The sequence below is a fragment of the Neolamprologus multifasciatus genome, chromosome 15, assembly GCF_963576455.1.
Source record: "Neolamprologus multifasciatus chromosome 15, fNeoMul1.2, whole genome shotgun sequence".
NCBI lineage: Eukaryota > Metazoa > Chordata > Actinopteri > Cichliformes > Cichlidae > Neolamprologus > Neolamprologus multifasciatus.
In genome coordinates this window covers 39758362-39780108 of record NC_140453.1, presented here as the reverse complement: position 1 = coordinate 39780108, position 21747 = coordinate 39758362, and the positions used below count along the sequence as shown (strand labels likewise).

The 21747-nt window shown below is 42.0% G+C and overlaps 2 long non-coding RNA genes and 1 pseudogene across 3 annotated transcripts in view; 1 reads left to right on the top strand and 2 right to left on the bottom strand.

Moving 5' to 3' along the window:
• The window catches only part of LOC146502762 (uncharacterized), a 146408-nt gene extending 127458 nt beyond the window's left edge, over window positions 1-18950 (bottom strand). Inside the window, exons 1-2 of the long non-coding RNA XR_014869372.1 lie at window positions 18835-18950; window positions 16497-18525 (exon numbers count right to left, since the gene is read on the bottom strand). This is a non-coding gene — a long non-coding RNA (uncharacterized LOC146502762). The remainder of the gene's footprint in view (window positions 1-16496; window positions 18526-18834) is intronic.
• Window positions 1-21747, bottom strand: part of LOC146502758 (uncharacterized) — a 453186-nt gene that overhangs the window by 350762 nt on the left and 80677 nt on the right. The window lies entirely within an intron of this gene.
• On the top strand, window positions 4222-9104 carry LOC146502763 (uncharacterized; annotated as a pseudogene). Its single transcript, XR_014869411.1, has 3 exons — window positions 4222-4305; window positions 6401-7875; window positions 8325-9104. The product of XR_014869411.1 is annotated as an uncharacterized LOC146502763 (transcript).

Here is a 21747-nt window from a genome sequence, read left to right as displayed (position 1 = left end):
TAACAGATTTGATTCAATGCAGAGAGGTCTGTTAACACATAGTGAGTGAGAAAGGTGACTGGAAAGGAAAAACTCAATGCATCATGGGAATCCCCCGGCAGCCTACGTCTATTGCAGCATAACTAAGGGAGGATTCAGGGTCACCTGGTCCAGCCCTAACTATATGCTTTAGCAAAAAGGAAAGTTTGATGCCTAATCTTAAAAGTAGAGATAGTGTCTGTCTCCTGAATCCAAACTGGAAGCTGGTTCCACAGAAGAGGGGCCTGAAAACTGAAGGCTCTGCCTCCCATTCTACTTTTAAATACTCTAGGAACAACAAGTAGGCCTGCAGAGTGAGAGCGAAGTGCTCTAATAGGGTGATATGGTACTACAAGGTCATTAAGATAAGATGGGGCCTGATTATTTACGACCTTGTATGTGAGGAGCAGGATTTTGAATTCAATTCTGGATTTAACAGGAAGCCAATGAAGGGAAGCCAAAACAGGAGAAATATGCTCTCTCTTTCTAGTCCCTGTTAGTACTCTTGCTGCAGCATTTTGCATTAGCTGAAGGCTTTTCAGTGAGTTTTTTGGACATCCTGATAATAATGAATTGCAGTAGTCCAGCCTGGAAGTAATAAATGCATGAACTAGTTTTTCAGCGTCACTCTGAGACAGGATATTTCTAATTTTAGAGATGTTGCGCAAATGGAAGAACGCAGTCTTACATATTTGTTTAATATGTGCGTTGAAGGACATATCCTGGTCAAAAATGACTCCAAGGTTCCTCACAGTGTTACTGGAGGCCAAGGTAATGCCATCCAGAGTAAGAATCTGGTTAGATACCATATTTCTAAGCTTTTCAGGGCCGAGTACAATAACCTCAGTTTTATCTGAATTAAGAAGCAGAAAGTTAGCGGCCATCCAGGTCTTTATGTCTTTAAGACATTCCTGCAGTTTAACTAATTGGTGTGTGTTATCTGGCTTCATGGACAGATAGAGCTGGGTGTCATCTGCATAGCAGTGAAAATGTATGCTATGTCTTCTAATGATGCTGCCTAAGGGAAGCATGTATAATGTAAACAGAATTGGTCCTAGCACTGAACCCTGTGGAACTCCATAATTAACCTCAGTGTGTGAAGAGGACTCTCCATTTACATGCACAAATTGGAGTCTATTAGATAGATATGATACAAACCACTGCAGTGCAGTACCTGTAATACCTACAGCATGTTCTAATCGCTCTAATAGGATATTATGGTCAACAGTATCGAATGCTGCACTAAGGTCAAGAAGGACAAGCACAGAGATGAGTCCACTGTCAGAGGCCATAAGAAGATCATTTGTAACCTTCACTAAAGCTGTTTCTGTGCTGTGATGAACTCTGAAACCTGACTGAAACTCTTCAAATAAACCATTCCTCTGCAGATGATCTGTTAGCTGTTTGACAACTACTCTTTCAAGGATTTTTGATATGAAAGGAAGGTTGGAGATTGGCCTATAATTAGCTAAGACTGCTGGGTCTAGAGATGGCTTTTTGAGTAAAGGTTTAACTACAGCCAGCTTGAAGGCCTGTGGTACATAGCCGATTATTAGAGATAGGTTGATCATATTTAAGATCGAAGAATTAATCAATGGCAGGACTTCTTTGAGCAGTTTTGTAGGAATGGGGTCTAAAAGACACGTTGATGGTTTGGAGGAAGTAATTATTGAAGTTAACTCAGAAAGATCAATTGGAGAAAAAGAGTCTAACTTAACATCAATGGTACTAAGAGTAGCTGTAGATAATATTACATCTGTGGGATGATAATTGGTAATTTTTTCTCTAATGATAAAAATTTTATTTGTGAAGAAGTTCATGAAGTCATTACTAGTTAACGTTAAAGGGATGGTTGGCTCAAAAGAGCTCTGACTTTTTGTCAGCCTGGCTACAGAACTGAAGAGAAACCTGGGGTTGTTCTTATTTTCTTCAATCAGTGACGAATAGTAAGATGTTCTGGCTTTGCGGAGGGCTTTCTTATAAAGCAACAAACTATTTCTCCAGGCTAAATGATGATCCTCTAAATTTGTGACACGCCATTTCCTTTCCAGATTACGAGTCATCTGCTTTAGGGTACGTGTTTGAGAATTATACCACGGGGTCAGGTACTTCTGATTAGAGACCTTAGTTTTCACTGGAGCTACAGTATCCAGAGTCGTCCGTAGTGAGGAGGTGAAATTATTAACAAGATAATCGACCTCTGTTGGGGAGCATTCAGATAGCTGCTCTGCTCTGTGTTGGTACAGGGCATTGACGATGATAACAGTGTGTGGATTATATTCTTAAACTTAGTTACAGCGCTTTCAGAAAGACATCTACTGTGATAAAGTCTACCCTCCACTGCTGTGTAATCAATTATTGTAAATGTAAATGTTATCAGGAAATGATCAGACAGGAGAGGGTTTTCAGGAAACACTGTTAAATGTTCAGTTTCTATGCCAAATGTTAAAACAAGATCTAGAGTGTGATTAAAGTGGTGGGTGGGTTCTTTTACATTTTGAGAGAAACCAATTGAGTCTAATAACAGATTAAATGCCATGTTGAGGCTGTCATTTTTAGCATCTACATGGATGTTAAAATCACCCACAATAATTATTTTATCTGAGCTCAGAACTAAATTAGATATAAAGTCTGAGAAATCAGACAGAAACTCTGTGTAAGGCCCAGGTGGACGATAGATGATAACAAGTAAGACTGGTTTCTGAGTTTCACAGCTGGGGTGGACAATGTTAAGCATCGGGCTTTCAAATGAATTAAAAGTCTGTCTTGGTCTTTCATTAATTAATAGACTGGTGTGAAAAATTGCTGCCACACCACCCCCTCGGCCTGTGCTTCGAGATTTCTGGTAGTTAGAATGACTCGGGGGTGTTGATTCATTTAAACTAACATAATCATCCTGCTGCAACCAGGTTTCTGTAAGGCAGAGTAAATCAATTTGTTGATCAATTATTAAGTCATGTACTAACAGAGACTTGGAGGAGAGAGACCTAATATTTAATAATCCACATTTCACTGTTTTACTCTTTGGTTCAGATGTGGATACTGTATTGTTCTTTCTTTGTAATTGTTTATGTTTAAGTTGTTTGTTGCTGGTTTTTAGTTTGTTTTTTGTCTTTTTGGAAGCTGACAGAGTCTCTGTGGAGATGGGTTTTTGGGGGGGTTCAACTAGGGCCAGTGACGAGCCCCATTTAAACTAATCCCAGCCTCCAGTGTGGAACAAGTGGGGGCTTCAGGAGACAATTCTTATCCCGAACCACAAAGGGCCTTTTTAAAGAAAGCTCAGTAAAAAACACAGTCTGTAAGCCCCCAAAGGGTTTGGTTGGAACCAGAACTTCTGCTACTGTCATCATTGCTGGCAGAGTTTTTATGAGCAGCACCTCTCAGACTTGCCTATAAACCTGCTGGGTGATCTCCTGGATGTAGAGGGTGGAAATGGCCAATCTGTCCCTTATTTAGGTTATGTAGAGCTCTCAATCACTTTTCCTAAGGATTTTGTGGGTTCAGACATTAATGTTAACACCCTGGCATTAGTTATTCCCCCTCTGCGAGCTGAGGCGCGAGAACAGATTTTGATAGGTACAAACACTTTAGATGCCCTTTATACTGACCTCCATAAGTCCAGTGCAAACTTTCAGCCAGTCCCCTATAGTTACCGAGCACTCCTTAAAATCCTCGGAATGCGCCAGGAAGCAGCTAACGACTGCAGTCTTGGGTGTGCAAAATTAACAGGTAAACATCAAACTGTCGTGGAAGCACGGCAGACGGCAGTTTTGGAAGCCTCATTGAAACTGCACATTTCAATGAGAAATGTGCAGTTGTTGAACAGTCATCAGCCTTTCCCTTGCCCAGTGGTCTGCTTGTGTTGACTGGTCTTGTTAACCTGCAAGCCAAGCAGCCCTGTAAGCCGCCAGTCGTAATAAAAAATGAAACTGATCCCGACATTGTTGTTGTCGGGATCAGTTGCTCGCAGAGGACTTTCAAAAAGTGAAATGAGATATCCGGTCCACAAGCTAGAATTCTTGGCTGTCACTGAAAAGTTCTCAGACTACCTTTATGGTACAGAATTCACAGTAGTGACAGACAGTAAACCGTTAACATACATTCTAACATCTGCAAAACTGGACATGACGAGTTACCATTGGCTCTCAGCCTTGTCCACTTTTTCATTCCAACTCCAGTACAGGGCTGGTAAACAAAGCGTAGATGTGGATGCGCTGTCTCGTCGCTCTCATGGTAGTTCAGGTGATGAAGGAAAGTGAAAGGATCAAGCAATTCGCTCTCATTCACGTTAGCAGCGATGACATAGAAACAGTCCCTAGAGGGGTCGTACAGGCCATCTGTGAAAGACACTCAGTTAATTCTGTAGACCTGGATCCAGAGTCACTTAGTTGAGTCTTTAGCCCTACATACTACTGCTGTTCCTGAAAACTTTGAGGAAGTAGGCGGCGAGGGGGATAAGTTGGCAAACAGATGGGAGGATGATGTTTATTTGGTTCTGAGAAAAACAGGTGAACTACCAGTCTATACAGTTAAACCAGAAGCGAAAGAAAGACCAGTCCGAACATTACACAGAGACTTGCTCCTCCCCTGTAGTTTCATACCTATCACAGAGTCAACAGAAAACAGTTCCCGAAAGCCCCATGCTTGGCGGAACACAAGGCAAACGGTTGTTCGGGAGGATGATGACTCAGAGTCCGAGTACCTACCTGGATACCCATGTCCTTTTCCAACTCTGGCAAGCCACCTAAAATGTCACCAGCTTTTGCTGTGCCCCGTACTGAAAGTGTGCAAAGACCGTTTTCAGCTTATGATGAAACCAAACGTGTCATCCCAATCGAACAAGACAATCTAACCGAACAGGACAATTCCACCGAACATGACAATTCCACCGAATGTGACAATCTCACGGACAGAGACAAACAAACAAACAGAGGAAATTAAGGAAACTGAGAACTTACCCGAGTGTGCAAACTCAGTGCCCCACCCGGCATCTCTGTCTGAGAGAGCACAGGCTTTTCCTCCTCTCTCGCAAATCCTCCATAAGCACGCTAGCGAGGAAAAATAGACGGAGATTCACGCATTTGAAACTGATGCACAGATTATTATGTGTTTTACTGTTTATTTTCCATTTGTAACATGGGTAACGTTACAAATAGTACATCTTAGGTAATAGCAAATTGTGAATTGTGATTATTGGCCTTAAGATTTAAGGTGTAAATATCAACACTTCACCGAGTTCTTTTGATTCCTCAGAGGCATCCAATGGAAGACAAAACACTGCTCAGTAGACAATTTAACACTTTATTACTTCTAGAAGGGAGATGCGCCCTGCATGACACGCTGCCACGGATCTCAAAATGGTGGTGTGCCCCTAACAGTTTTATTGCAGAATCTCTCTCATTCTAGTCTAAACAACAGTGTCTCAGTAACTTTCCACTAGAGCTGGTCCCCTCTCATTTACATTTTCCCAGGCAAGCGTGAGCGAGAGTCTGCAGCTTTCTACTCCCCAAAGACACTTGGTCTCAGGCCTTTATTTTTCAGGGCTGTGTCCACTTAATACTACACTATATAACTTTATAACACTTATTATTAATAAAAAGCATAGCATTATTGAGGCACTGCAAATTATTTAATCCCAACATTACATGGGAACTTAATATGTCCTATAACGCTGTCGTTGACAGGTCAGGTTTTTTTTTTTTCCCTTTCGATGCATTTCAACGGATCCTGTAATCGATGGCGAGCCAATCCCATTGACGGACCAATTGACAGAGTGTGGTAGGCCAGCTGCAACAAAAAATAAATAAAAATCACACCACGCCACTTTGAACTTACTGTTCCCCTTCTTCACACACATCCCCCTGGACTTACGGACGGTTTATTTTAAGGACTTTTCACGGACTCTATACATCCCCACAAACAAGAAGGGAAGTGGGTGTGGGCGGTTGAATCTATTTTTCCAACTCAATGGTTGTTGCAATCAGCTAACTAGTCTATGTTGCCATTTGGATTCTGGTAATTGAAATTGTGGTTTATCTTGAATCAGAATCAGAATCAGAAAGGGTTTTATTGCCAAATGTTGAGCAGGTTTACAACATTAGAAAATTGCTGCGGTACTTAGTGCAAAACATACTGTCAGACAACGCTTAAATTAAAATTAAAATTAAAATTAAAAGTGCTAAGTAGATAGATATATACATGAATGCAGGTGGTGATCAGTGCAAAGATGGAATGATGCAGTGAACACAGTGTAGGGTCATGTGTTAGTGGTGTGAACAGTCATATGGCTATTGTTCATGAGTCCAACAGCAGAGGGGAAGAAACTGTTCTTATGGCGAGAGGTTCTGGTGCGAATGGACCGGAGCTTCCTGCCTGAGGGTAGCAGGTCAAACAGACTGTGTCCAGGGTGAGAAGGGTCAGCTGTGATCCGAGCTGCACGCCCCAGTGTCCTGGAGGTGTACAGGTCCTGCAGAGATGGGAGTCTGCAGCCAATCACCTTCTCAGCAGAGCGTACGACAAGCTGCAGTCTCTGTTTGCCCCTGATAGTGGCTCCAGCGTACCACACGGTGATGGAGGAGGTGAGGATGGACTCAATGATTGCAGTGTAGAATTGCATCATCGTCCGTGTTGGCAAGTTGAATTTCTTCAGCTGCCTCAGGAAGTACATCCTCTGCTAGGCTTTCTTTATGACGGAGGTGATGGTGGGCTCCCACTTCAGGTCCTGGATGATAGTGGTACCCAGGAAGCGGAATGAGGTCACAGTGGTGATGAGGGTGTCAGTCAGGATGATGGGGGGAGTGGGGCTGTGTGCTTCCTGAAGTCCACAATAATATCCACTGTCTTCTGGGCATTCAGCACCAAGATGTTGTGGCTGCACCAGGACACCAGAAATTCAACCTCCCTCCTGTAGGCAGACTCATCCCTGTCCGAGATGAGTCCAATAACGGTGGTGTCATCTGCAAACTTGATTAGCTTGACAGACTGGTGGGTGGAGGTGCAGCAGTTAGTGTACAGGGAGAGCAGCAGAGGAGAAAGAACACAGCCCTGGGGGGAGCCGATGATGATGGTCCAGGAGTCCGAGACGTTCTTTCCCAGCCTCACATGCTGCTTCCTGTCCGTCAGGAAGTCAGTGATCCACCAGCAGATGGGATCAGGCACATTCATCTGGGAAAGCTTGCCTTGGAGATGGTCTGGAAGGATGGTGTTGAAGGCAGAGCTGAAGTCCACAAACAGGATCCTGGCATAGGTTCCTGGGGAGTCCAGATGCTGCAGGATGAAGTGTAGAGCCATGTTGATAGCATCGTCTACAGACCTGTTGGGGCTGGTGGAGGTGTGAAGGCTGCTTGATGGCTCGTCAAAACGGCAGTAAAAGTCGTTAAGGGTGTTGGCCAAGAGCAAGTCATCAGTGGAGTGGGGGGTTTTAGGCTTGTAGTTGGTGATATTCCTAAAACTTTTCCACACAGAGGCCGAGTCATTCTCTGAGATCTGCTGCTGCATCTTCTCAGAGTGCTGATGTTTAGCAATGTCCACTTCTTTAGTGAACCTGTACTTGGCCTCTCTGTAGCAGTCCCCGTCTCCGCTTCTGAATCATTGACTGTAGAAAACATGGACGACGCGACCCCGCCTCCTACCATTGTGCAAAAATGAAGCGAAAATACCCGCTTGTGGAGGCTGCCATCTTGCAAATTTGGAGCCAGAGTCTGCGCAGTAGTGACTTGAGGTGGAGCGACTGTGTAACGCTCCCGCCCACACACCCGCTGGACGTGACCGCAAACACGCCCCCCTACACTTTTTACGTAGCCCGGCTGCTCGAGTTTTTTTGCTGGTTTACCGCGACTGACGACTCGTTTAATTAAGGTAAATACAACCATATCACTGTTATAAAAAAGACACACAGCTTATCATCTTATAGTTCTAAAATCACTCTGTTGTTAATTTGTTAGTTAGATTAGCCGCTAGCATACGCACTGTGTTGGAGGCTTGTTGCTAGCTAGTTAGCGATGCTACACACCTGCTACTCTTAATAGTCTTCAACACTTATGTTTTTTTATCCATTTTTAGACAGCAATGAGATCATCTGCACACTCTACAGAGGCCCAGAGTTACTGTTAATATCAAAAATATAATGCTGTCCTTTGAGATTTTAACATAAGACTGTGAGTGTAATGGATCTAAAACTGTTTAAATCTTTAAAGCCCTCTACATCCTGGTAACATGGAGACTTTAAAAACATCAGCAGAACGTTTCAGTAGTGTAGTCTAATTTGTTCTTTTCATTTAATAATAGAGTCCATATTATATCAACAGCTACATTCACCCTGGAGAGAAACTAGTGAGGGAGACCATCAGGACCAAGCTGGGTTTCTGGGTCCAGAGGTTTGGAGAAACTTCTTCCCTTTCTTTCATCACAGCTGTCCTGTGCCATAAGTTCTGTTGACCCGCTGTAAGAGGCATCATTTAAGAAACACCAGGAAGACTGAAGCTTATCGCATTGATCAAGCAGGACTCATGATCTTCACCAGCAGCTCCCTCACAGGGAAATCTTCAGCATTCCTCCGTAGGCCCGCCCCAGGAGATGGATAAACCCAGCATTTCATCATGATGAGACCTTTGGTTTGTGTAATGTTATAAATACTCAGATACTCCCCAGAGGCTCCAGACTTTTACATAAAGATATTATATTCAGTCCTGTAGAAAGTTATATATTTAAAAATATGTGATCCTCTCTGGTTACGCTGGTATGAATAACTCTGAATCACTTTATGGTAAATAACACACTATGTGTAAAAAAAACTGTGAAAAAATTCCAGATGACAAGTTTGCAGTTCAACATACAAGTGACGACCTTTGACCTTCATCAGGTTTTATTTAATTGTGTTAGAGAAAATCTCATGTGCTCTTCATGCAGCTGAGTAGATCAAGTGTTTAAAATGGAAGCTGTGCAGGTCTGAGATCAGCACCTTTGTGAAACACCAAACTGAGGTCCTGTTAATGCTGATATATAGTGACACAGTTACATGAGTGATTAATCCTTTTGTTTTTTCGTCTTTAACTTTATCAATAAAACAGCTGCAGCTTTCACTACAGCACGTGTGGTACTTTAACCTTTGTACTGTTTTCATCAGTTAATTTTGCAGTTAACACAGGGCTCTGGAGCCGCATGCGGCTCTTTTGTCCTTATACTGCGGCTCCACGTGGTTTGGGAAAATAAATTAGAAGTATTTAGCTGAAGTGTATTTTATTTGTGTTTAGTTCTTTTTTTAACTTGTAGTTCTAAATTGGAAGATTATTGTGATTTTGAAATATAAAAATAAAATTATATCTTATTATTTTTTCATCACTCAAAATAAGCGTCACACTCGCGGAAGCCGGTATACCCGCCGAAACGCCGTGCATTTATCGAGACTTTCGACCCCAGGTAGGCCAATTATGGATCTTTGGATCCACATTATGTCGGCAGCTGTTCTCCACCGTGAACTATGTTAAAAACAAACACCGCTCACACCTCACAGATGACAGCTTACAGTCCTGCGTAAAGATGAAACCCCCGTTTTGCAGACGCTGTGCGCAGAGATTCAGGACCATAAGTCTTATTGTCAACATACCACGGCAGACCCGATGATGTTTGCATGAACACACTTTTCAGCATCTCTTTACTGACCACTTTTCACACACGGTTGTTGTACGCATACAGCCAGCTGTAGGTTTTCAGCTCACAGCCTGACAACACAACAGCAGAGAGAGCACAGACTTTAAGGTGGCGAGGCGTGATTGCGGCGACTCCACTGCAGCGGCACTGCAGACCACACCCCACCACACACATTAACCAGGTAAAATACATATTTAGGCAGAATTTTGCAAATATCTATTTTTTTTTTTTTTTTTAAACAGCATAGTGCTTTTTTCCCCAATTACTTTTTAAAAGTCAGGTCAAGGCTCCAAAAGCCCAAAGGAGATATAAGGGTGGCGGCTCACAACAGTTATTGTTTGCTTGATCATTTTAGTTCAGCTGGGTGTCTTTCCTTTTGTTATGTTTCTTTAAGAGTTAAAAACTATTCAAACAAGCCTTTTGTTGATCTACGTATTTTATATTCTTTACATTATTTACATTTGATCTTTTACATTGTGTATAATGTTTATTGATTGTATTGTTTATTTTAATATTTGTGTGCAGCGCTTTGTGACTGCCTGTCTGTGAAAAGCGCTTAATAAATAAACTTTACTTACTTACGTTGTTCACACAAAGCATAAAGGTAAAAAACAATATACACAGTGTTATCTTCATTTTAGATGTCAAAAAGTATTTGCGGCTCCCAGAGTTTTCTTTTGCGTGGAAACCGGGTCCAAATGGCTCTTTTAGGTGTTAAAGGTTGCAGACCCCTGAGTTAACATGTGAACATGTTGGATGATCTGTCTGCTGTCACTTGATGGGGCTGAGGTCTGAATCTAAGGGCAGCTCCTGTAATCACAAAGACAACAGAACCATCAAACTCGGATATAAATTTTATTCCTCAATATGGAAATAAAGCTGATTCTTCTGTCCTCACACACTCAGGATCTGAAGTTCTTCTCTTACATTTTTTTTCAGTATTACAGTACACTACAGTACTTTAATCCATAGTTCCTGATTAATGAGGAGTTACTGAAGTACAAGCTTTTAAAAAAAAAAAAAAATGTTACTGTCTTTACAGATGTGGCAAGAGACTGAAAACATGCTGTTGTTTGCACATATTTAATATTCAGCTCTGCACAGGAGCTGAAGCAGGGTGCAGCCTGTTGCTTTTACAGTATAATACTTGTATTAAAAGTACAGTAACAGTAATTAGTGACTGAGCAGCCCGGGCGTTTCTCTTGATTTCTTTAGTAAATTCATTCACCTGCACAGCTAAACGAACCCTGACAGCCGAGTGCTCATTTTAGCTAGCTAGGTCTCAGGAGCTAGCTAAGGACGGTAGTTACGGATTAGCTTACAAACACGTTTAACTTACCGAAAAAGTGCAGCAGGGCCTCGGGTCCTTCTGTCGGGTAGTCCAGTTTACTGAAGAACACCTCAGGCTGTCAGGTTAAAACACTCGGTCGTGTTTTCGTAGCGTAAACGCTGGCCCTCCTCTCAGAGCCTACGCTCTATCTGCTATTCGCGAACAGAGATACGCAAGTTGCTCCTTGACTCAGTCAAAGCTCTTATGATGACGTTTCACCCTAATTTAACATCACCGCGGTAGGAATTAGAATCAAACTTATGGGAAAGGACACTCATTGAACACCAATCAGCGTGATGAGAACTATTGAAAACAAAAGAAAGAATCTTTGGAAAAAAATTATCTAAGGAGAATTAATTTATTTTAGTCTGACCGCAGTCCCATCCACTAACATGGAGGAGGCGGTGTTTATGACCTATACTGCAGCCAGACACCAGGGGGCGATAGAGACATTTTGGCTTCATTTTTGGGGAGCTGTCGCGTCGTCCATGTTTTCTACAGTCAATGTTCTGAACGCCTTTCTCTTTTCCAGCCACAGCTCTTTGAGTTTAGGAGTAAACCAGGGTTTGTCATTGTTATAACTCACCCTGGTGCATGATGGCACAATGCTGTCCTCGCAGAAGTGGATATAGGAGGTTACAATGTCCGTAAACTTGAACTCTGATTTTACATTTAGAAGGGTGCACCCAGGTAAGGTTTTTTTTAAGTGATTACTGTGATTGTACCACATGGTTGTCATTGAGGAAAAACTGGTACAAAAAAAAAAAAAAAAACCCCACACACATCTCACATATATCCACAGACCAGAATTTCCATTCTCCTATTGCTGATCCTATGGCCAGATAAATGAGGAATACATCGCCCTGTGTTTGTGTCGTTTCTCACTGGGTGTCTCTTTGACTATCCTCCGATGTTCCAAAGACATGCATGTGTTAGCTTCATTGCCAAACCATGAGTATAAATCATTTTCTGGCTCTTTGTGTTAACCCTGTCCAATTTACATTGTAGATTCTCAGTCAATGCATCAAACCTATGAAGGAACACATATGGAATTGTAGTGAACAAAAAAGTGAAATAAATCAAAACATTTGTCAAACTAGCCACCCCTTTGATTTGATTACTGCTTGTCATACTCTTGGTATTCTCTTGATGAGCTTCATGAGGTCGTCACCTGTAATAGTTTTCCAACAGTCTTAAAAGAGTTCCCAGAGATGCTGAGCACTTGTTGGCCCTTTTGCCTTCACTCTGTATTCCATCTCATCCCAAACCATCTTGATTGGGTTATGGTCAGGTGACTGTGGAGGCCAGGCCATCTGGCTTAGCACTCCATCACTCTCCTTCTTGGTTACATAGCCTGGAGGTCCAGTCAACTGGATGATCCAACAATTAAATGACTATCCAACTAAATGCAAAGCAGATGGGATGGCATATAGATGTGGGATGCTGTGGTAGCCATGCTAGTTCAGTGTGACTTCAGTTTTGAATAAATTCCCAATAGTTTAACCAGCAAAGCACCTATAGCGGCAACCTTTGGTCCCTTTTTACCGCTTGCAGGACGTAAAGTTTCTGACTCGTGCTTTTCTTGAATCGCTTATATGCCTTTCAGTAGCAAAAATGAGGCGAAGGTAAAAAGGGCAAAACATTTATTCTCCATACAAACCGAAAAATACAAACAAATGCCTCTGGTGGGAGCTCCGTTTATGTTCCCTTTATGTTACAACAAAAACAACATTAAACGGCAACGGTCAGAAAACTGTTGACAAATACTTAAATATGGCCTGACGTAAATGAGTAAAATATTGGCCTGAACTGTCTAAGCTCCAACAGCACCCCCGTACCATCACACCTCCATGCTTCACAGTGGGAACCATGAGACCATCCATTCACCTTTTGTCGCACAAAGACACTGCAGGTGAAACCAAAGATCTCAAATTTAGACTCATCAGACCACAGCACAGATTTCCACTGGTCTAATTGTCACAACCGGGCGGCCAGACACAGGTAAGTGGACTCAAATGCAGACACCACACAGAGGCTCGGAGGTATAGTTCAAACGAACAATTTATTTGGCACTCAAAATGGCACACCATGAAGGAGGTAAAAGAAACAAAAAATGCTATATGTGAACTAAGGGCGAGAGGGAAAACATAGACCTCTGAACATTGGCTACCTACTAACATAAAGTTTCTGATTATGGTACTAAGAATCTATAGCTAAAAACACTGTAATTAGCAAGGGCTAGCAGATAAGCTGTTACCAGGAATGCTGAGAAAGTAAACAAGTCTTGGCTAGACCATCTCCAAAATAACTGTTAAACCAATAAACAAGAACCACACTGCGTGTGCAGCAGCAATGCCAAAAGGAAATAGTCTCTTTATCGGGCTGGGCACGTTATTTGGGATTTTCCGGAGCAGGCATACAAGGTACAGGGTCGCAGGGTTTCTCTGAGTCACTGTAATGAAAGGAGTGTAGAGTCAATCCGCGCCACACGCAGCAGTCCAAGAAGTGGTGGCAACAAAATACATAGTCTTACTTGTCTGGGTTGATGGCGAGGCTAGGAGGGGATTAGTGGTCCAAGTGAGGCTAAACCAGTTCGTGTACACTCACTGTGAAGTGTAGGGCAGGGAGGCAGGCAGGTGAATAGCACCGAGAATCGTAGCAGGCCAGCGACGGGGAGTTGAGTGGTTACAGGCAGCAAGATCCAATCCACTGTGAAGGTGGGTTAGCTGACGTTCCGGTGAGGAATGTTTGAGAACGCTGGTCTTACGAGCCTCCCTGCAAATTACACACAGGTGCCACAAACGAGGGGGTGTGGTGACTCTGCCGAGTGATGGATTTACTGGCACACAGGAAAACCCAGCACTCACCCGGACCATGGCACTAATGTCTATTCCTTGTGTTTCTTGGCCCAAATAAATCTCTTCTGATTGTTGCGGTCCTCATGTGAGCCAATTTCATCGTAGCGCTTGATGGTTTTTGCAACAGCACTTGGAGACACATTCAAAGTTTTAGCAATTTTCTACACTGTCAGCTGTGTACCAACCTGACTTCTGCACAACACAACTGATGGTCTCAACCCCATTAAGAAGGCAAGAAATTCCACAAATGAACCCTGACAAGGCACACCTGTGAAGTGAAAACCATTTCAGGTGACTACATCATGAAGCTCACTGTCAACAAAGCAAAGGGTGGCTTTCAGGAATCTAAAATGTAAGATATGTTTAGAGTTATTTATAAAAAAAATTCTTTGCTACATAATTCCATATATCTTTCTTCATATATTTGATGTATCCAGTATGTAGAAAGTAGTACAGGAAAAATATGAAATAAGAAGTTAGTGTATAGTAGTGTAGTGTATAGTAAAAGATTTTTCCTCATGTTTTTCCTCATGTTGTACTGCAGTTTCTTAATATAATATACACAATACAATGCAATTTTATTTATATAGCACATTTAAAACCAAAGGTAGACCAAAGTGCTTCACAATAATGCAATAAGTCATTGATATAAAACATTAACAAAGTACAAAAACAAGCACCAGTACTAATACTAACAGATGGGAAACACTAATTAAACCAGGAGTGTGGGCTAAATAAAATAGATATCGGGCCTCAGTTCAGAGATAGGGTCAATTCAAAATATAAAATATTAAGTTTTCAACCATGTTTTGAAAGATTGAGTAGAGTCCGAGGCACGAATAGTAACAGGAAGACTATTCCAGAGGTTCGGTGCAGCTGAGACAAAAGCACGATCGCCCCTATCTTGAGGCAGGACCTAGGTTGGACCAAGAGTAGTTGACCAGATGATCTTAAGGCTCGACTACGAGTATACAAGCTAAGAAGGTCGGCAAGATAGCTAGGGGCGATGAAGGATAGGTTGTTTAATAGTTGCACTAGTCTTAATAATAATTAAGACTAGTGCAAAGGTGTTGTTGTTATAGAGCAGGCGTCGGCAACCCTAGGCACGCGCGGCATACCAGGCATTTGCTCGGTGGCGCGGTGACTTTTTTTTCTTTGTAACGGTATAAATAATGAAAGGTGGTGGATTGGCCGGATGCTGGCCGGTGTGTAAAAATAACTCAGTTGTTTGGTGGTGGCTATGGCGGAGCTTCCACAGATTCAGTAAAATTAACAAGTGGTGGAGGCCAGCAGGTGAATGAGGGAGAGGGGAGGCAGGAGGAGGAGAGACCCGAGGCAGCCGCCGGTCCGAGTGTCAGGTGAACTGAACTTCAGGTAAGAAGTTATGACCTGCAGTCTATCTGGGTCAGATATAAACCAAGTTTAGGTGGAGTTTATTTTCATTGTGCTGACTTTTTACAGTCAGTTACAATAACTCGTACTGCGTGCTAGCTAGCATGATGGAGTTTCTATACAGCTGGGTGGGTGCTATGATGTTACTGATAGTGAACTTTATTTTATTCATAAGATTAGTTAGTAGAGTTGCCAACCATCCCGTAAAAAACGGAATCGTCCCGTATTCAGAGAAATTATTACGCGTTTCGTGTTGAGCTGAGAAGGGACGCAGTTTGTCTAGGATGGAAAAAGACACAAAGGTGGAGTTATTCTGTCATTACGCTGCACAGCTGCCTCTTCTCCTCTCATTCTCTCCCCCTCTCTCTCCTGTTGCTACTTCAATCATGAAACTGATCAATGATCAGCTGATCGGCTTTTCTTTCTTGTTTGTTTATCGCCCACTTTGCGCCAGAAAGAGGAAACTGCCGGATGTCGCCCTAAACAACAGCAGCACGTTTAAGCTGATCAGCTGTTGTTAGAATTTATTTAATATTAATTTCTAGATGTTTGCTGGAGCCACAGCTGGAAAAGCTCCTGGTCATGATATCGGTTTGGATATGTGATGAGAGGGAAACATGAAGATGAAACCAGGAGATGTCCTTACTGAATCATCAGAGCTGAACAGGTGATGGAGAAACAGGTTTACCTTTTAGGTGACATGGATGAGTTAAAGGGAAGTTATGAACTGTTTCTGAGAGACAAATAACACCAGGATCCTTTTCTAAGTAGCTGACGGCTGGTAACTGTGCAGGGGCGGGTCTAGCAAAGTTTTGCCAGGGGGGCCAGGTAGGGCATTAACAGGGAGAGGGGGGCACAAAGAAATGCTTTCTTATTCTCATTTAAAATGTCTGGCTGTTATTAAATAATTATCTGGAGCTTACAACCAAAGTTTTTATCTGACATAAAATGTATAGAAATCATACATATACCAACAAGATTGTACATCACTGTCACAACAGCATTTGTTATCATTCAAAGGCTTTATGGCTTTAATACCTGGTGGGCCGGTCTTTAGTCAAAAGGCCCGGGCTGTTTTTTTGTCCCAGTCCAGCCCTTGGCACGACACGCAGTGAATTTATCTGAGAAGGTGCATTAAAAAATAAATGGTTGCGCCAGCGGTGCACATCGAAAATCAGCTCGCATAGACACATTAGTTGTGCCGCTTCTTAATGGTAGCTAAACGTATCTTAGCTAACAACCCCAACTACCACATTCAACTTGTAATTGGCTAAAAATAACTTAGCCTACTAGTGAGAGGGACGTTGTTGGCTTTCCATATTCCGACACTTCAAAAGCTTCAGGAGCTTTCCGCTCAGCACAGCATCAGCACCACAGAAATACACGGATACACCCGTAGACTCGAGACACAATGCATTTTTTGGGACTTTCAGGTGTATGGACCAATGTTTTATTTTCTGATCAAACCAGAAATCTTTAATGAGCAGTTAGATTTGTCTCGCATTAACTGGCTGAGTTAATGCCAGTTAATGCAACATCGAAGCAGCTGGAATCCATAGCTGTGCGTGTTCATGGAGCTGCATGTTCACCTGCTGGACATCACTACCTGACAAGTTTAACTGTCTTCGGAACATTGCAGAGGCCTTATTGACAGTATTTGGCTCTACATGTCTGTGTGAACATTTTTTCTCTCGCACGAAGAGTGTCCTCAGGTAGCCGTCTGAATGCTGGACACTCAGAGACCTGCGTCTCTGAGTGGGAGACCAGAGATCACTTTAACATGTGTGTCTCTGTATTAACAAACATGCTGTAACCCAGTTCCTAAAATCATCTCAAACAAAAGAGAAGAAAAATTAAAACATTTAATGTTCATTGTTCTGTTCTTACTGTCCCTGTTAATGAAAGAGAAACAAGATCAAAATATTTATTTAAACATAGAAGGGACGCAGATTATATATGATATGCTCTGGTCAAACGAGGGTTAAGTTTTTTCAGAGGGTTGATGAGCTCTGATGAGAGCCTATTGTTTTACTCCACTCCTCGCATGTCAGCCAATCGGTGAAGCTCTGGGCAGCTCTTGTCCCTCCTTAGTACCAGCTCCCAAGTTTTCAGTCTCTTGCTTCTACAGCCAAACAGAGCAGACGGACTAAAACTTTGTTATCGGTAAGCTGGAGAAATTAACATCTAACGAGTTAAAAAAATACCATCTAAACTGATATTTTTTCACAAATTATGGTTTTGCACTTGTTGTCGTCAAGGGCAGAGCGAAACCGGAAGGTTTACTGAGCTGTGGCTTCACGTAACGCTGAGCATCCACTCGACGGCGGTAAGCTAAATGTGGCTAATCAGACACGTGATGTGCGGAGTGTGGGTACAGTTGTTGGATGTCTCTGAAACGCACTGTTGTTATGCTAGTTAGTTAATAATCTAAGTTATTAACATGTGAAAAGCTGTAAATGGTTAAAGCAGCTAAAAATAACTTTATGAGAGATAATTGCAAGCAGACTTTATCCTGCTTCCTGTTTAATTTTTGATGTCAATCAGTTGTTTTACTATACTCAGTATTGAATACTTGGAGGTAATTTTTAGTGTATTTCCGCTTGTACTAGTAGGCCTATGGTACAAGTAGGATTAAGCACGTCTATTTAATACTCCTATTTGAGTCCTTGTGTTTACATGTTATTGAGATTGATTATTTGCACTTTGTTCAATTTCTGATAAGCATTTGCATATTATTCCATTTCTTAAAAGGGGTAATATACTTATTTATTTGTGATTTTATATATATATATATATATATATATATGTACAGCGAGTATTTTGATGGATGTAATTGATGTTTACAATGAAAATGAATTATATGGTGACTATAATTCCTGAATGTTTAAAACCTTGCAGATAATCTTTAATGTTACTGCAGGTTACAAATAATTGAACCTTGATACTGTGAAATTTTGGATATTGATACTTTGAACTTTGAAACTTGATATTTTAATGTTGTACAACATGACTGAATTGAATTGATTGATGATTGAATTGATGATAGCTGATCTGAATAGTTGTTACTGCACTGTGACACTACTGTAGTTTAATTTGTGAGAGTTATCCTTAAAGGGGACGTGACATATATTTGGCCATTGTTTATAGGTCAGGTTTTTATATGGGACGAATCCAAAGACCAGGTCAGCGATTCCAGAACCCAGAGTGTTCCAGTGTTCATTGGATGGCGAGCCAACCCAAGATCCTAGGAGACGATATACATATACACGCACACGCACACTCACACGCACATGGACTACAATCCTCTACTGTACAAGTAGTACGGTAGGACAGACAATCACACACACTCCTTGTTGGACAAATTCTATTGCCATACACCCGTTTGTCATGGGCCCCACCGGTATCATTTGGACTTAAAAAAAAGACTAATTCTTTTATTTGTGCACAATTTTATTCTATTTTTTTTGCTACTTTGGGGGAATTTTTTTTTATACTTGACATTCTGTTAAACCTATTGAAGTACTGTGTTGTTTACAAATTTATTTTACAAGGCTTAACATCACTAAAGTACTTTTAAAGCCACACAACTGTGTTTGTCTGGTTTCTCTGCCATTCGTGTACCAGAGCTCTAAGAGTTGTTCTCAGTCTTCTGATACTAGCCCAAATTACTTATCACCTTGGTAATTATCCATTGGTACTTTATATAACTCTACGTAAGTGCTACAATGCCATATTGGCCCAGTTTATTTCTCTTATCATTGTTGTGAGGAGACCATAATTAGCGTTTGCATTTTCTGTTGTACAGTTCATTTGCTGTTATGGAGTTCTTGTTATGGATTTGTTTCAAAATAGCTGATAACTATTCGCTGATAGCTGCCAACATCTGCAAACAAATATAATTCTATAAAGTGGTTCTATATATTGTGTAACTGTTCATATAGAGCGTTATTAAATTTATTGCTAATGCAATTATATAGCACACTGACATCTGAGGAAATTTTAAATGGCTCTTGCCATCAGAAAGGTTGCCTACCCCTGTTATAGAGCAACAGAGTCAGTATAGAATGTGGTTAGGTTGAATGGATTTGTGACAAAACATTGGCATTTTAAAAGGATCAATGTTTATGTAAGATCGTGTACCGTAAATAAAGCATGCATTTTAACCCAAACCATCACTTTTCCTTTAATGCAGTACAGTCAACTCTGTTACTGCATTGCCACTATAAAAAACTGTTTGTTTGTTGTTTATCTGTGTACCACTCGCTGCAGTACGGTCCAATGGGTAACATCAGAGGGTTAGGTACAACTAATCTATCTGGTTGTTTTGAATATAAAATAAACGATAAGCTCTTTAATATAATAAATATGTAAAGCAGAAAGTGGAAATTAACTATTTTACTTTCATTAGAATGACTGTGACCATGTTCATAAGGCACACAGGAAGTAAACGTCCCCTTCATATATACTACATCCTTTGATGTTGATAAAGCTCCCTGGTGATCAGCAGGGGAGACCTTAGCTTTGTGTTGTACCCAGTAATCTCCTCCCACTGGTGTCATTACAGGAGGCAGCAGAGAAAATCCTCCACGCTATTTTCAGTCTCTGCTTATATGCTCTGCTGCTCTGTCTCTGATTGGTATTCCTGTCTATCGATTCTATCCATCTCTCACTCAGCTGCCCCTTCATTCATCCTCACTGCTTTGCTGTTGCCACATCAGTAGCTTTAGTCTGTCTCTGACTTACTACTCCTTCTTCCACCCTGTACATTCTTTCCTTTCCACCAGTGCAACACTCTTGTCTGTGCCTCTGAAAAATGCTGACAGACATGTTTCAGAAATGGCTTTTCCTTGTGAAAAATCCCACTGGTCAGCCAAATGCTTAGAATACCTAAAAGAGCAAATATCTCCTGCTGGTATAGCTTGATGACATATTTTTGATAAAAGTTCTAGCACAGAGGCAACTTCCCAGCAAAAGAGAGAGGCAAAAATCAAGGGAATACATGACACCACAGCATGTAGTGAAATTCCATGTAGCCTAAATGAAGATAAAGATTGTTTATCCACGTAGCAAAAAGTCTTACACTATCTTTCTCAGGCCTTACTGAGGCACCACATTTGGTTACCTGTATTGAATTACACTATGATGACAGACTATACACACACACATACATACACACACTATATATATATATATATATATATATATATATATATATATATATATATATATATATATATATATAGTAAGGGTCCTAAGGCTAGACCCCCTATGCTAAGCGAGCCTACCGCAGACATGAGCGAGACAGATAAATATGAAGGCATGCCGGCTCGGACGTCGCCCGGATCAACAAGGTCCGCATCAGGTGTTGAGGAACCAGGGCACCCTGACGAGAAGTGGGCTACTGGAACAAGAAGGCATCGGTGGGCAAGAGACAAAAACAGGGCGTTGTTGGAATGCTACTACGCAAGTAACCCCGGCGGAAGGGGCTACATGAATAGGATGAGGGACCTATGGATTCTTCAATACCCAACATCCACAATGACGGCGAAACAACTAGTAGCTCAGTGTTCCAACATTCGAAAGAAGGGACTGCTCTCACAGCTAGAGATTGACAAGGTACAACATAAATGCTACGGCAAGGAGGAGTCAGGACGCCAGGTCAGGGGGGAGATATCATCACCCCCACCCGAGATTGGGTACATAGCCCCAAGTGCGACAGGAGAAGGATCGTTGAGTGCGAGAGGAACTGACCTGAAAGATAGGATCATGGCCAAGCTTGAAACCTGGACCCCCCGTAGCCGGTTACCAAGATTAGGTGAAGTACCCTCAGAAGGTCTGCTAGATGATGTTAATGCAGCACTACGGACAATACCTACAGCCACGATTACCGACACTAACAAGCTGATCTACAATACGGCAGCAGTTATCAGTGAGATGCTTGGCTACAAGTTGAACAGCCACAAGGGGCAGTACCCTCCATGGAGAAGGAGGCTAGAGGGCAAGATCAAAGTAGCACGGAGGGAGGTTAGCCAACTAACGGAGTTGCAGAAAGGTGCGACAAAGAAGGTGCATAAGAAATACAGCAAGCTGTCCATACCTGAGGCCTTGGAAACTGCCAAGCAAAGACTCACAGCCTTGGCCAGCCGCTTGAGGAGGTACACCAGAGAGATAGAAGGCAGGAGAATAAACCAGCTGTTCTCCACAGAACCAGCAAAGGTGTACTCTCAGTGGCAAGGGAACAATAATAAGAGAACAGCACCACCAAGGCTGGAGACGGAGCAATACTGGAAGAGCATATGGGAGAAGGACGCAACCCATAACGGCAATGCTCAGTGGCTAGTGGATCTGAGGGCAGACCATAGCGACCTCCCTGAACAGGGTCCAGTAACCATCACAGTGGCAGATATCCAAGAAAGGGTCTCCAGTATGAAGAGTTGGACAGCACCAGGGCCCGACATGGTTCACGCCTACTGGCTAAAGAAGCTGACTGCACTCCACGAG